Source organism: Spinacia oleracea, chromosome 1 (genome assembly GCF_020520425.1).
Source record: "Spinacia oleracea cultivar Varoflay chromosome 1, BTI_SOV_V1, whole genome shotgun sequence".
NCBI lineage: Eukaryota > Viridiplantae > Streptophyta > Magnoliopsida > Caryophyllales > Amaranthaceae > Spinacia > Spinacia oleracea.
The window spans coordinates 23884737-23900320 of record NC_079487.1 but is presented as its reverse complement, the minus strand read 5'-3'; the positions used below and the strand labels follow the sequence as shown (position 1 = coordinate 23900320).

The following is a 15584-nucleotide window of genomic DNA, read 5'->3' as shown; positions in this document are numbered from 1 at the left end:
AGCTATAAAGTGTAATTGGGCCTGGCCAAGCCCAACCACGAGGTAAGAATATTTTTAAAGATTCTCATTTTCAAGGCTAGTTAAACGAGAAAAACCCCCTTGTTTTTATGGGACGTAAAACGAAGGAAAATCCAGCACATCGCTCTTTTTTGGAAAAACGGAAAACCAATCCTTTAATTTTTGGAAAAAAGGGAAAACCAATCCTTTAATTTTTGTAAAAAGGGAAAACCGATCCTTTAATTTTTGGAAAAAGGGAAAACCGATCCTTTAATTTTTGGAAAAAGGGAAAACCGATCCTTTAATTTTTGAAAAAAGGGAAAACCGATCCTTTAATTTTTGGAAAAAGGGAAAACCAAAAAAGTTATCGCTGCAGCGACTAAGGACCTACGCGGCTTGTGACGTAGACCCCGCCGGCTAAAGATGGCGAGCCTGTCCGCTAAGGGTGGACGCCCCGTCCGAAAAAGTGGACGAATCTTGTTTTTGAAATTTGAAAATAAGGACCTACGCGGCTTGTGACGTAGACCCCGCCGGCTAAAGATGGCGAACCTGTCCGCTAAGGGTGGACATCCCTGAATTCGTTTTTTCGATTTGGGAACTCGCGTGGTTTGTGACGCGATCTTGCCAACTGAAGATGGGCAAGTTCCTATTTCTTTTGTTCTTTGTGATTTCTTTTGAGAATTTCTTTTTATTCATTCTTGCAAGAGCGAATTCTTTCGAGGGATGCTCGAATTTAGTTGTAACCTGAACGTGGGCTGACAACGTGTTCAGACGGACCTTTGTCTTGCGACCGTCCGCTTTCGTGGTTTTGAGCTAGTCTTTATGGCTCGATTTTTGCCACTACTTGGTTTTTTATCAGAGGACCATGTACAAATGTCAATGACGATCCTTTTCTGAGGTCGAACCTGTTCTTTTGAGATCATCCAAACATGGGGCGGCGTATAGCGCAGCCCGGGAATGTGATTTTGATTGCGCGCTCTCTGTTGGAGTTTACTTTTCGCGAGCCCCCAAGCAATTGGGCTCAGCTCGTCGGTCATTTTTTGTCAAAGAGGTTCCTTGGGGATACGCATTCTGTAATGTCCTTGATCGCGTTTGGGATTGTGCTCGTAAGTGCGAGCGATCTTTGTAGTGTTGTGCAACTCTTAACAAAGCCGTGAGGTGCGACTTTAAGTAAGGAAATCGACAATTTTCGAGTCGAATGGATGCGGCAGGGCCCAATAGAAGTTAGGGCCTTTTTTGAGCCTGGGTTCATTTTCGGCGCCCCGTTCTAGGCGTTGTAATAATCCACGCCCAGGTGGGGCATTGAAAGTGTTGTTTGGGCTGGTCTTTTGATGACACAGTTGGCCTCTTGTTCATTCGTTTATTTCACTTGGAAGTTCTATGTATTCTCTTCTCTTTTGTTTTTTCTTTATTTTTAGAACGTGATGATTTTCTTGAGAAGCCGTAGCTGATTGGTGGACTACGGTTCTTGTTGCTTTGGGGCGATTATTTTAAGGAACTATTGCTCTTTAAGGCGTACAGTTATAGCAATAGTTGGGCGAGTCTATATGGCCCGAGGAACATACCTTGAGGCGTAAGACTTTGATCGCTCTTGTTATTATTTTGAACGCATATATTTTTTCCTTTTGAATGCGTTCGTGAATGTTCGATTCTTAGAATGATGATATGTATGTGCGAACGAGTGTTCATAGAATGGCCGTTGCTTAAGGTCCATTAATCAGTTTGCTTGAACCAATTTTTTTTTTGGAGCAATGACTGATTTTGAATAGTTTGCTTAGAAGTTTTGGTAGGGTTCAGGCTCATTCACGAGGTGGGATCAAGCATCGTGCCCTTTCGATCGTTCAAACATTTTCTTCGAGATTTTTTTTTTGCTATGGTCGTTTCGTAGCTTGGAGCCCCCAAGTATGCACATTGGGATGCTTCCTTTTGGCGTACGATTTTTGTAGGTTCTTTTGAGAAAGATGCCTTGGGGTTCCGCTCGTGTAGGTGCGAGCTATCCCTTCCGTGGTAGGTAATGTTTTGCTACCTTTAATCCTTAATGTAAAAGTCGTGTGGCTTGCATTTTGAATTTGGGCGATAAGTAGTCTTTGCCTCTTTTACACATGCTCTTTGGTCGTGCCCGCATTAGCGCAATATGCCTTACTCTCTTTTTTTGACTTGTATCGTGGGATAGCTGAATTTATGGTGCGACGTAGGCTTGTGTGGCCTAACCGCATGTATTAGAACATTTCTCCAGGTGTTGGGATACCATTATTATTTTTTGCATTGGAGTACTTCATCACGCCTCGTTCAGGTGCTCGAACAAGTGTAGCACCCTCTGTGTGGGTTTGCACGGCTTATTACTTCGTTCGATGCGAGGATTCATAGGTGTTTCTTTCTTATTTTTATATATGGGCAAAACTTGGCTAGCAGAAAGATTCAGCGCCCAGGCTGGGGCGTTAAAGATATTGGCGCCTAGCTCTGGGCGTTGAAAATTATCTCTAGGTATATTTTGACAGTTCTTATCCTTGATTTTTCTTTCGCTTTTGCTTTGGAACGAGGTAGACTGTGTAACGGACCCTTGTAGGGCAAGCGTTATGTGCAGTAGTTTGATCGGAGTTTTGGTGACTCGCGATTTTCAGTTACCCTTGTTATTGGGGTGACTTTATGTATTCTAAGTGGTGCTTAGAATTTGGGAGGGGTTGTAGCCATTCTAAGGTTCGTTTTACATGATTAGACCTTAGGATCTTGCCCCTATGATGTATCACTAGAGGAAAAAACATCATGTGCTTCCCTTCAAGTGCGGCTCATTTAGTAAATTGGCAGCACTTGAGAACACTAAAAAAAATAACAAAAAATACATTTTCACAAGTGCGGGCCATTTTATAAAATTGGCAGCACTTGAATTCAAGTGCGGGCTAATTTCACAAAGAGCCGCACAAAATTTCGGAAAAAAGTTTCCCAAAAAATATCTCAGTTCCCGCTTCTCTCCTTGTTCCCCTTCTCTGGTTCTCTTTTCCCTAAAAATGAACATTTTTCATTTTTTTCCATTTTCCCTCTTCTCTCCCTTCCCTTTCTCTGGTTCTCTGATTTCTAACAAGGCCACAAAACTCAAAATTCACAGCACATACACCGTGACAAGCCACGGCGCCGCTGCTCTTAGGATTTCTGAGTGTGCATTTTCGACGTCGAGTCATTCGTATTGTTGAGATGGGTTGGCCAATTGTCGAATCTTCCGATTTCAAAATTAGTGGAGAAGATGTGTTTATCATTAACAAAGCTGATGTAATCTCTCTTTCTTTCAATCTCCATTGTTTTATTGGTTAAAATTGCTGGAATTTGAAATGGGTTTGCTCTATTCTTTTGATTTTGCTGGGTTTTTCTTTTGAATTTAGTCTGAAGTTTATGCACATATTATTTTTGAACTATCAATTGGCCTGCTTGCAGGTTGCAACTGCCTGCAATTTGTTTCCTCTGTTGTTTGTGTTAGGGTTTAATCTGTTGAGAAACAATTTGTACAAATTGTTGAATGAATAGTTAAATTGTTGGTTAAAATTGCTGAAATTTGTATTTGATTTTACTGTATTTTTTATAAGAAATTATGTTGGTGTTATTGAATTGAATCGGAATTTAATTCATGCCTGCTTGCAACGGCTGCAATATGTTCAATGAATACTGTTAGGGTTTCTTCTATTGTGCTGAGTGATTGAAAACAATCTGTAAGATATACTGATGTTCAATGAATATGTTGAATGAATATTGTCAGTCATCTTGAGGATGACTAACTATGTTGGTGAGTAGGTTCATATCTTTAAAACAGGGAAATTTTGCTATATTTTACTGATTCCAAACTAATTATGAAGGCGAGTGAGATCCATCATGTGAGAAGTTTTTGCAGGTAGGGATTTGATTGTTATTTTGTTTGTTGTTAGCTCTGGTTTCCCATGCCAAAACTGCAGAAGGGGTTCAAATATTGAATCTATGATAGGTAATTTGAAAATTCTTTCTCTATTTGCATTGGTATTTGAAAATACTTCTTTTGGTAGTATCTTGACGGAAGAATCTGGATCATTTTAATGAATAAAAATTAAATATGTCCTTATTCTTAAGCAACCTCAGAGTAGAAACAAATTTTCCAGGAGACTGAATCTTTTTGTTTTTATTTTATGATGTCTTTTTGAACACATGCTCATGTTATAATGTGGGGAATAATTCATATCGATGCATATTATTATAGATGAAGTCTATTTCTTAGATTGTCCTTCCTACATTGCTTGTAATTTACTTTAAGAAATCCTTTTAGAGTTCTTATTTTGGAAAGGGAAAGTCTAACTGATCAATGATCCTGGTAATGATGATTCTCATAGCCTTCTTTGTTGGTTGAAATAAACATTTTTTTAGTCATCAACTTAATGGAGAGTTTTGTGGGATTTCATTGCTTTGAGCACGTGATTCTGTTGCGTGGTAGTTAATTCCCCCCCCCCCCCCTCCTGCATTCTTGCTTTACTCTTTATTTGTGATTCTATCTATTTAATTGGATGTGGACTCATTGCGCCCTTTTGCGTAGGATGATTGTGATACTCCAAGTGCACCTCCAGTTTACCGCTTCGGTCAGGACACCAACCAAGATGTGCTTGGAGCCAATAGCGAAGCATCTGCTAATTCTCATGTTGCTTCTAACAAAAATGAGCCAGTTCTTCCTAGTGTTCTGCCATCTGGTGCCAATCAAGTGGATAGTATTGGAAATAAGGTTCCTGGTCAACAAGCAAGGTTAGTATGCTCATCCTTGGTTGATGTTTGATGTTTGATGTTTGATTTTTCAGATTTATGTTTAATGAATAAAGACTTTTTTTGAAATAAACTTTTTTTCAGAACCGCAGCCGGTGCATAATCTGCAGGATCTTCTGGTTCACATGCTTCTTGTCTACCTACTTTCCATGCAAGGTAATTTTCACTAATATCGGAATGGTTGTTCAATATTTTATCAGTTTAGCTTCTCTGACTTTTACCTCTATCGTTAATGCTACATTACCTGATTAAGATGTAATTTTCTCTGACTTTGGCTTATGAAAATTGTTTCTTGTCATTTTTTATCCATGATTTCAGTCACTTGTTCTCTTTCTTATAGTTTAAGATGGTTCCATAAGTTGACATTTACTTTTAAAAACCCATGATGGGAAAACTTTGAGCTTCTTGGTTTAAAAGTTGGTCTTTATTTCTTAGAGTATCCTATTAGATGGATGGAGCTTTATAACTTTCAAGTTTTATTTCCCCGTAACTACAATGTTTGGTAGCTAGTATAAAAAAGCTCAATTCACAACTGATGTTCTGATCTGGTGAACCGAGTTTGTGAAATGAAAGATCAGATCCGAAGCATCAGATCAAAAGCATGCTAGTGAACTGATCTGCTTCGGATCTGATGTTTCATTTCACAAACTTTGTTGTTGCTTCTGATCTATTCTTTCATTTCTGTTGCGAGAAGATCAGAACACTCACAACTGATATGCTGCTTCTTGTGCTGAAATATAGACTTATTCCATACTGATCATTTCTTGTACTGATCTGCTGTACCGATCAGTTCACCAGATCAGAACAGCAGTTGTGAACTGATCTGTTGTGAACTGATGCTGCAGATTTGTTGTGAACTGATGCTGCAGATTTGTTGTGAACTGATGCTGCAGATTTGTTGCGTGCAGATCAGAAGCAGCAGCAGATCAGAACATCAGTTGTGAAACTGATCTGCTGCTGGTTCTGATCTAATGCTGCAGATCTGTTGCGAGCAGATCAGAAGCAGCAGCAGATCAGATCAAAAGTTGTGAATCTGATCTGCTATTTCCAATCTGTTGTTCGAGCCAAAAGTTGTTGCTCACTCTACTAAATCTCTTTCTCGTTATTTAATTTAGTTAGTTAATTTGTTCAACATATCAATTTTTAATTTATATGCAAACATGATATTGCAACTAAAAGCTCTTATTGCGGAAGTGTAGTGTGTTGAAGAAATCAAATGGAAGTAGATCAAGACTCCCTCTATTGAAAATAGTGAAGGTAAATGATTTCAATTATTATACATTTTCATTAGTTGTTTTTTAGCTCAAAAACTTATCTTTGTCTTACATGCATTTTATTTGTGTGATTCCAAGTGTGCGCAACAAATGGGCAATACGGAGTGCGGCTACTGCGTGACGAAGTACATGTACAATATAGTTACAAGTTGTACGGATGCAAGGATCTCGAAGAGGTACGATCCTTAAATAAGCAATATTAGTCAAAATTTGAAATATAATTAACTACCGAGCCTTAAATGTGCATAACTTTACCTAAATGGGTGATAATGAGTCTTTGAAACATAAATTAAGTGTATTGAACATGGAAAAGCTTTAAAATACTTATTTTAGCTTATTATTTGAAAATTAGGGCCGAAATTAGCCATTTTAGTCAAAATGTGACCGATAATGAACTAACGAGGCTTAAATGTGCATAACTTCACCAAAATGGGTGAGAATGAGTCTTTGAAACATAAAAATAAGTGTATTAAACAAGGAAAGACTTTAAAATATTAATTTAAGTTCATTAGTTGAAAGTTGGAACCGAAATTAGCCATTTTAGTCAAAATGTGACCGATAATGAACTAACGAGGCTTAAATGTGCATAACTTCACCAAAATGGTAAGAATGAAAATTTAAAACTTAAAAATAAGTGTATTAAAAATGGAAACACTTTAAAATACTCATTTAAGTTCATTAGTTGAAAGTTGGGAACGAAATTAGCCATTTTAGTTAAAATGTGACCGATAATGAACTAACGAGCCTTAAATGTGCATAACTTGACCTAAATGGGTGATAATGAGTATTTGAAACATAAAGCTAAGTTTATCAAACATGGAAAGAGTTTAAAATACTTATTGAAGTTCATTAGTTCAAAGTTGGGTCCGAAATTAGTCATTTTAGTCAAAATGTGACCGATAATGAACTAACGAGTCTTAAATGTGCATAACTTCACCAAAATGGGTGAGAATGGGTGTTTTAAACATAAAACTAAGTGTATTAACCATGGAAAGACTTTAAAATACTTATTTAAGTTCATTATTTGAAAGTTGGGACCGAAATTAGCCATTTTAGTCAAAATGTGACCGATAATGAACTAACGAGCCTTAAATGTGCAGAACTTCACCAAAATGGGTGAGAATGTTTCTTTGAAACATAAAACTAAGTGTATCAAACATGGAAAGACTTCAAAATACTCATTTAAGTTCATTAGTTGAAAGTTGGAACCGAAATTAACCAATTTTATTATTATACGGTTCATTTTTTCTTTGTTATGAACAATTTAAGTCTTAATTTATTGTACGATTCAATATTTATAATATAACTAAAGTTTATATATATATTTTGATGGTCGATCTTTTTAAGGTATTCAATAATCCGAGGGAGCGGCCTTTCACCTTTGAGGAGATAGATGAAGTTCGAGAAATGTTGGCAAACTTCATTACCAGTGATTGTCTTTGATATTTTCTTGTACGGAATCTTAAATTATGAATGCTAGTTTTTCATATGATTGTAATGTAATCGACTTTTATATTTACAATTATATACTATTTAATTTAATTATCTATATAATTGGATACTTTTTATGTGATGTACGGAGGTTAATCAGTGGCGTGGTCCAATTGTAATATGTAGCAGGGAAATCATTTATAGGCCAAGTGCGGCTCATTTATAGGCCAAGTGCGGCTCAGTTATATATCAAGTGCGGCTCATTTTTATGCTTGTGCTGCCCATTTTTATGTCAAGTGCGGGCTCATTTTCAAATTTGGCAGCACCAAATATGTCAAGTGCGGGCTCATTTTCAAAATTGGCAGCACTAAATATGTCAAGTGCGGGCACATATTCTAAAATTGGCAGCACAAAATATGTCAAGTGCGGGCTCATTTTCCAAATTGGCAGCACTTGAAACATCAAGTGCTGCCAATATTTTGGCAGCACTTGAGAAACATCAAGTGCGGGCAGGCCATGTGCTGCACATGTAAATGCCCGCACTAAACCCCTTAAAATGAGCCCGCGCTTGAGGTTTTTTCCTCTAGTGTATGTATAGCATTAGCGTCGAGAATTTGCGATAAAATCGTCATTTCGAGCATTTTTAGAGTGTTTTTCTCAAGCCCCAATTGTAGCTACGGGATTGGCTTGGTGCTATAATGCTTTGCATACGTTTTTTATGCATTCATGGTGACACGGATCATGAATAGTTTGAACCAGACTCGTTTAGTGCGAGGTACGTTCGAGTAGTGATTTTGCTACTTATCTTGTAAATGTCGTATTGTGCGACATTGCCATGGTCAAGGTAGTCACATGTCGAAGTGTGCCTTGACCAAAAGCTAGGTGCCTTTCTTTACCTATAATCATATCTAAAAATCTTTTTGACTCACTTGCAACGTTGAGATAGACGCATACTAAGCTTAAACCAACGACAATTTATTATGTTCGAAGAAGTCTTTGAAAATTATTTAAAATTATTTAAAATCCGAGTCCTACTATGTACAATCCGAGGTGTCCTAAGTAAGTTGACTTATAGAAGGGTTCGTACAGGATTACATGAGTGAATCAAAAATACTGTTACGATTTTTGGAATGCTGTCTAAGGATTTGCTGGAAGCCAGGGTGCAGGCGTCAAGATATACTTGTGTCCGTTTGGCATATGCTTTAGGCTTTTAGGGATATCTTTTCCAGAATTTCGGGAATATAAACCGTTTTCAAATTGACTTAGATTTACTTGGTGTATGTCTGCACAAAAGGTCAAGGTATACTTAGTTCTTTCCCTAGCTCTTTCATTTCAATTTTTTAGCCCCCAGTTGCTATTATGTCTTCCCATTAACGATGTTTTTAGATTTCGATTTTAGATGCCCGTGTCATATGTCTGAGTAGGGTGAGCCTTGGTTAAGTGCCAAGTCCTATTGACAATGTCTGTTTTTTTTCAAAGGGGATTTGCAAGCATTTGAATTACCATTAACGGGTGCCCTGAGTTCGAAGGAACGATGGGGAAATGCCGTAGAACAATCCTTTTTATTGCAAGCTTACTGCCCTTACTACTTGTTGGCGATCATGACTGTGTCTAGTGGTGAAAGAAGGTCTTTAAGTGAGCGACTATGTCTAGTGGTGAAAGAAAGTCTTTAAGTGAGTTAGTTCGCTTTAGGGAGGGTCAAGTCGAGTACTTTAGAGGTCATGGACGCTTGCGCTAGCCCCCATTCAATTGAGGCAAAGCGATCTTTTGAGTCTTGGCTAAGTGCCTAGGAGTGTGAGTGCTCCTTCCGGCGAGGGTACGTGCCCTTATTATTTTTCGATGTGTGCTCATTAATTTTGGCATTTTGATGACTTGGATTCTTCCTTTGATTTAAATTTTTCTTTCGACTTGGATTGCAAGTAATTAAATTTCAATAAGGGACTCTATTTCTTATTCTTGTTATTCTATAGGCTTTAATATTTTTGCAAATTGGTTGGACCGAATCATGGATTGCCTACGTATCCGCCTTAAATAGATTTAATTTGGAATCAGGTCTTGCGTAGTTCTTAGCCTAGAAAATGGTTTCTTAGAATGCCGATTTTAAACAAGTACGTTCTGAGGTGGAAACATATTATTTGAAACGGTAGAATAAGTGAAGTTTATTATTATTTTAATCTGCTGCTTCGCCGTAAGCCAAAAATTTGTTTTATATTTTTTTGAGTACATGTATTTCTTGGTGGTACGTATATCTGAATACGTGTTGTACCCCTCCAAGTGTTCGTTATTTTTCCGTGTATGTGCGGATAAAATGACGAGAACTTCTGGACAAATTTTAGCAAGCAGAGAGATTCGGCGCCCAGGCTGGGGCGCTAAAGATTTCGGCGCCCAGCTGTGGGCGCTGAATATTATTTCTGGGCGGATCTTTTTTTGGTGCGCTAAATGCTTCTTTTCTTTTTAGACTAACTTTAAAGGCGCTTTGCAAAGTTTCTTTTTTATTATTTATTATCTTTTTGTACTTTTCATTAGTCTTTTTTTCCTTACTCGTGACTCAAGACGGTTTGAAAGATGGGTTGAATGAGATAGGATAATTTGTATAGGTATTGGTCAAGCATGAGGATTATATCTGCTAGGGCTCACAATTTGCAGCCTCAAGCTAGTGTCACGAGTTTACATCAATCAAGGCCAATGAGTAGCATGAGGACGGCTCAAGGGTATATCAACAGGGTGTATCCACACAAGTTATATGGTCATTATGCTAATGGTGGTGTAAGAACAGGTTTAGGCTTTGGAAATAATGGGTATGACGCACGTGTCAATGGCCGTGCGTTGTTTGCGGTTTGACAACAAGTTCAAGAACAAGAGTCGAGGTAATGGTTTCTTGGGTTATGGCAATGAGAACATGGATGGGTTAAATGATCTGAACAGGGGGCCCAGAGCGAGGACGTCTAAGCACATAAGGATTGGAAAGGGTAGACATCGCAGAACTTTATGTAGTTTTTATGGCATGATTTGGATTGGTTGACTCAATTCTTTTCCTTTGTTTACTTGGGTAAATTTCGCACTTTGGGAGGTACGGGCTAAGTATTTCATGGCTCTTTTCGCTCTCCCTTTTCTCTTTCTCTTTTTTTCTTTTTTCTTGGTATTTTCTCCCCAACATAAATCCTTCAATCAATTTTTTATTTATTTGGGCTAAAAGGTAGATGGTTGTGGTCTTTGAGTCACGAGGCGAGACTGAGTGAGCCTCGTCTGGTAGGCCTATAGTGGACCTTTAATTTTAGTAGGGCCTAGGGTGGACCTTTAATTCTAGCAGGCCTAGGGTGGACCATTAAATCATCTTACTTTGCAAGCGTATTTAGTCGTTTAAAATGTGCAAATAGCGTAGATTCGAAATCTTGTTTTTACCTTATTGAAATTTAAGGAAAGAATTACATCGAAAATAATTTTTTACAGTTTTCGGGATTTAATTTGAAGTTGTGATTTAGACTCAAACTTTCATTAATCTTTCTGATTATAACCCGTGTATGAATACAAGGAGGTGGCCTAGACTCAAAATAATGACGTGGCATAAGCCTATAATACTTGACCAAGCGACTCTCAGACTTAGGCTAATTGGACCATAACTTTCGTTGGTTGACACTTTAGATTTTAACCCTTGGGTGTTCATTTGTCATGCGCCATTTTGCTTAATGTTGGCAAGGTAGTTAATTGGGGAGATCGAATTTCCATTTTTACAAGGCTAGAATCATTAGTGCGGCTTCTCTCTTAGTGTGTATTGCTTTACCCCAATGGTAGCCTTATGGTATGCCGATTTGGGTATTTTCATGGTTGGTCATGTTGCATTCATGGAAAATCTTTTAGTCCGTACTTAGGAGTATTTCAAGGAGCGAGTGGCTCGAGAGGACTATGACGGTCGTGACCCAATGTGATCATAAGCCTTGAGGCCATTAATTTTTCTTGCCAATGGTATTGACACCTTAGGTTCACTTTGGGGGTTGTGCGACTATGGGGGAATGATTTTCAGAATGTGACTGTTTCCATTTTGCGAATACTATAATATATTATTTTTATTGGTGAGAGAGAGTATTGAAACCGTAGATTCTTAGCAAGGGATGACAATTACATATGGGTGCTTATTGATTTAAATGTTAGGAAGGGAGACTCAATATGGTTTAACCTTTTAACTTGCAGAACGACACCAAGCATTAGGACCGATTCTATGGATAAGACAACTAAGACTTTAGGATTCAGATTGTACTTTGGCATAGCCTAGTCTAGACTCGGATTTACTTTTTATTCGAACATTATTTTTTAAAAAAACTTCATTTGAACATTATTTTTGAATACTTTGCCCATGTGAAATTCATAATTATTAGCATGTTCGGTTTTGATGCCGAGCATTGTCGTCGTAGGAGGCCTAACAACGACGCCAAGAGTTATTCTTTTTTATGAGTCGCTTTTAGAACCGAGTGCTTTTCTTACGCCCTCGCAGCAATTTTTTTACGAATGGTTTTTTTTGTGCTACGTATTTTCCTTTTGCGCGGGCACCGAGGCTGCTGCACCTGACCAGAAGGCCAAGCAGCAACTTCAGCGCCCAGCGTCGGGCGTGAGAAATTCTGGCGCCCAGCCAGGGGCGTTGAAAATGCGTCCCTGGCTGGTTCTCGTTTTCTGTTTGCGTCTACTTTTTGTTTATGCGACTTCGATTTTGCGTGCTTGCCTAATAACGTCCTTTACGCGTTGTGCAGCGTTTGTGGGATTCGTTACAGGCCGTCCCGAGCGTCGCTTATTTTTGTGGCGATCGTTCGGGTTTGCGGAACACGTGTTTCGGTATAACTCTTTGGCAAATTGGTTTATGAATATTTGGGCAATTTTTAAGGTCGTTGGTTTTTCTAGGATAGTTTGTCACACACAATCATATATTTCGCTACACATAACTAACATTCCATCATGAGCCAATAATAATATGTCATGTAGTTTATGATAGGCTTCTATGGGTAGTTATTTGCGCCTGGCTTGGTACCGCTTCTATCGTAGATCCAACACATGCCCCGGTCGAGGTAGTGTCTTCAACAGACGAATTTCGCTCAAGAGGCCAACCCGCAAGTGCAAGCCAAGGGGGCATGCAGGCGAGAGGGACCTAATGAACGAGCGATTGGGTTTGGGACGGGTGTACTACTAGCGAAAGTGTCGAGTGGACAACATTCGAAGCGTATGCACCCCTCGGTTGGCGATGGGTATCCTTAGTCCCAACTCCCGAGGGAGCCGAGATTCGTTATGCGGTTCTGCCCGTTCACATTAATATGCTGATTTTCAGGTCGTCCCAACTTGATTGGGAAATAAACGCGGGGTAGGATCGTTTCACCCTTCGGCTATTTTGATTACCTACAAGCACGAGTATTTCCTTCACTATCCCCAGTGGAGTCGCCACTGTGAGGGGGTCGAAAAAGCACGAGGCTAATGCGTGACCTCGTCCCTCGTGGGTGTGACGCTTCTTTTTGTCAAATCAAGTGTAATTGGATTTCCTGTGAGTTTACGCCCAATTGACTAGTAATATAGGAGTCGCCATTCAGTTTTTAATGACAATGAGAAAAACTGACAAAACGCGGTTATCGTGACATAAAGGGAGTGCAATATGTTTGACCACGACGGCCGTAGGTTCCCTTGTGATCCTTGGTGGTGGGGATCGCTCAACGTACACCCGCAGGGTAGAGATTGAGGGTTCGGGGGACTGTAACTACCGAGAGGAGTACTCGCTCTTCGATAACTCCAGAGGCAGAATATCCTTACTAGCTCAGCATAAATAATTGAAGGGACATGCGTTAACTATTAAAGTCATCTGAGTTGATTTTATCAATATGCAACATATAGTACTAGATCGAACGCGATTATCTGATTTAGATTGTTTTAAGGGACCTAGCATGATAATCCAATTTCCCAAAAATATCATATTCATTAAGCGTGATCGAACAATCAGATTTTAGTTAGTTTAACAGTTCATAAAAGGGCGAGGAAAGCAATTAAACCATGGAAAAGGGACACATTACGACGCACCCTTGAGAGGTGCGTCACGGTTCTCAGAAAACTAACCACTTTGACTTTGCTATTTCTCCTTTTATTTAACGAACCTCAAATTATGGGACGGGATACGTTCTGTTCGATTTATGGATCGATTGCGACAGAACGCGTGATCAGTTTTGCAGTGTGAGGCTTAGGCTTAGGGGTTTAGAGTCAATACTCAGAATATAATTGTGTGTTGTGTGTTCCTTTCACGTCGAACTTAAGGATCTATTTATAGAAAAGAGTGGCGTAGAAAGATAGTTTTTCAGGAATTTGAATACGAAACGGATTAGGAAAAGAATCCGTCCCAGGTATTTTCGGCGCCCAGCTCTGGGCGTCAAAGATTTCGGCGCCCAGGGCTGGGCGTTGAAAATAGGGTCTGGCAGAATTCTTTGTCAGATCGGACTCTAGAGTACGGAGTTCTTTAAGAGACTTAATCCGAGTTATTTGGTGCGTATCAATTTACGACGGAATGCGTCTGGGCCCTTTACGAACTCTAGGTTCGTTATGAGTTTAGTTAATACGTTAACTCTTTTATCGAACTGCGATAGGAATAGAATTCCTTTTACAATTTCTATCTCTTTTAGGATTTATGTTGGAGTGCAACACCTAATTCTGACAGGTTTCTATCTTTTTATTCTTACTACTTTTAGCAACTAGCCAACTACCCTTTACGACAGTTACTATTTTTAGCAGGTTTCCATAAATAGAAGGTTTCTATAAATAGCAGGTTTCGGGTGAAATGAAAAGGGAAATTGAGATTCGTTATTTTATAGGAGATGCGTTGTCAAGTGGAGATTTACGTTTTCATCATCGAACCTTCCCTTTCGGAAATGGGGACAAAAGTAGGTGTCTACAGTACCCGCCTAAAATTATCATCCCATCCCACCACCATGATATATAGGAACAATACCCAACCATGATAGGAACGGTATCCACCCCTCCCAGTCTCCTTCTCCGGGGAGTGAAAAATAAAATTCATCCCTGCCTATCACCTATCCGTGTATCCACGCCCGCCTCAAACCTACCCCTATACTCAACATTTTTTCTGTAAGAGAGTTTTAAATTTTAAAACTCTATTCTAGAGTCCTTGACAATTCGTTTGTCTAATTAGAGTAATTGAGTAAAATAAACAATACATTATAATAAGTAGGTTAGTAGTAAAAAAAAATGTTTATGTATTTATAATCATTATATGAAAGATAAGTGAGGCGGGCGGGTGCACGGCGAAATACACCCATGTCACCCAACAAACTAAAATACATCATCGTCTCACCAGCGAATACATTTCTTAATCTTATCACCACAAAAATTTCCTTCATCCCCACCCACTTGAGGCGGATGAGCGGAGGATATTCCTAAAGTCCGTCCCATTGACAATATGATAACCCTATATATAGTAAATATTAACTTTGTCTTTCAGCTAACTTTAAATTTATTGACATAAGTTTATTAAAATTGATTAATATTAGATGAGTGTTCTCAATTTCAATAAATTCAAACTCGCCCGATCTCGAATATGGGTACATGTCATACTTATACCTGCTCACCAACACAAATTTTGTATTTATTAATCAATATTAGTCAATCATCTTTGTTTACCTTCATCGTCAACCCAATTTAAAATCCAAACTCGCTCCATCATCAAGTGTGATGCACGATTTACATATCAAAATGTAATTTTGCACGAAAGTTTATATATAAGTGATATTGTTATCCGCTACATTAATGTATAAATACATATTAAATTTTTGTCCTTACAAACATAATAATAGTAATTTATAATATAAGACTACTCCATACAATTTAGACCCTTATAAGATATAACCATTATAAAGTCTATGACTTATGTAGAGGATTAGTTTATAGGGCACCATAATTATTCAAATATATAATGTTTTTTTAAAAAGTAATTATTCAGTTAAAAGTGGGAAAGCTTTTAACCACGGAGTGATATATATCAGTTTTGGTTCTACGAACCTTAGTTTTAACAATATACATAGATATAGATGTCACATGGCAACACCAAATTATTATATTTCCATATTTTAGTTTTGCGTT

At 38.4% G+C, this 15584-nt stretch overlaps 1 long non-coding RNA gene across 3 annotated transcripts; it reads left to right on the top strand.

The window, feature by feature from the left end:
• The first annotated feature begins 2919 nt into the window (after positions 1-2919).
• LOC110793634 (uncharacterized) lies at positions 2920-7580 on the top strand. Of its 3 annotated transcripts, none has more exons than XR_008925786.1 (7): positions 2920-3261; positions 3875-3964; positions 4544-4746; positions 4849-4920; positions 5964-6021; positions 6117-6214; positions 7386-7580. It is a non-coding gene; the product is annotated as an uncharacterized lncRNA (long non-coding RNA). The 3 variants fall into 3 exon arrangements; XR_008925787.1 differs by having other exon boundaries at positions 2922-3261; positions 3909-3964; XR_002534731.2 differs by lacking the exon at positions 3875-3964 and having other exon boundaries at positions 2926-3261.
• The last annotated feature ends 8004 nt before the right edge of the window (positions 7581-15584 follow it).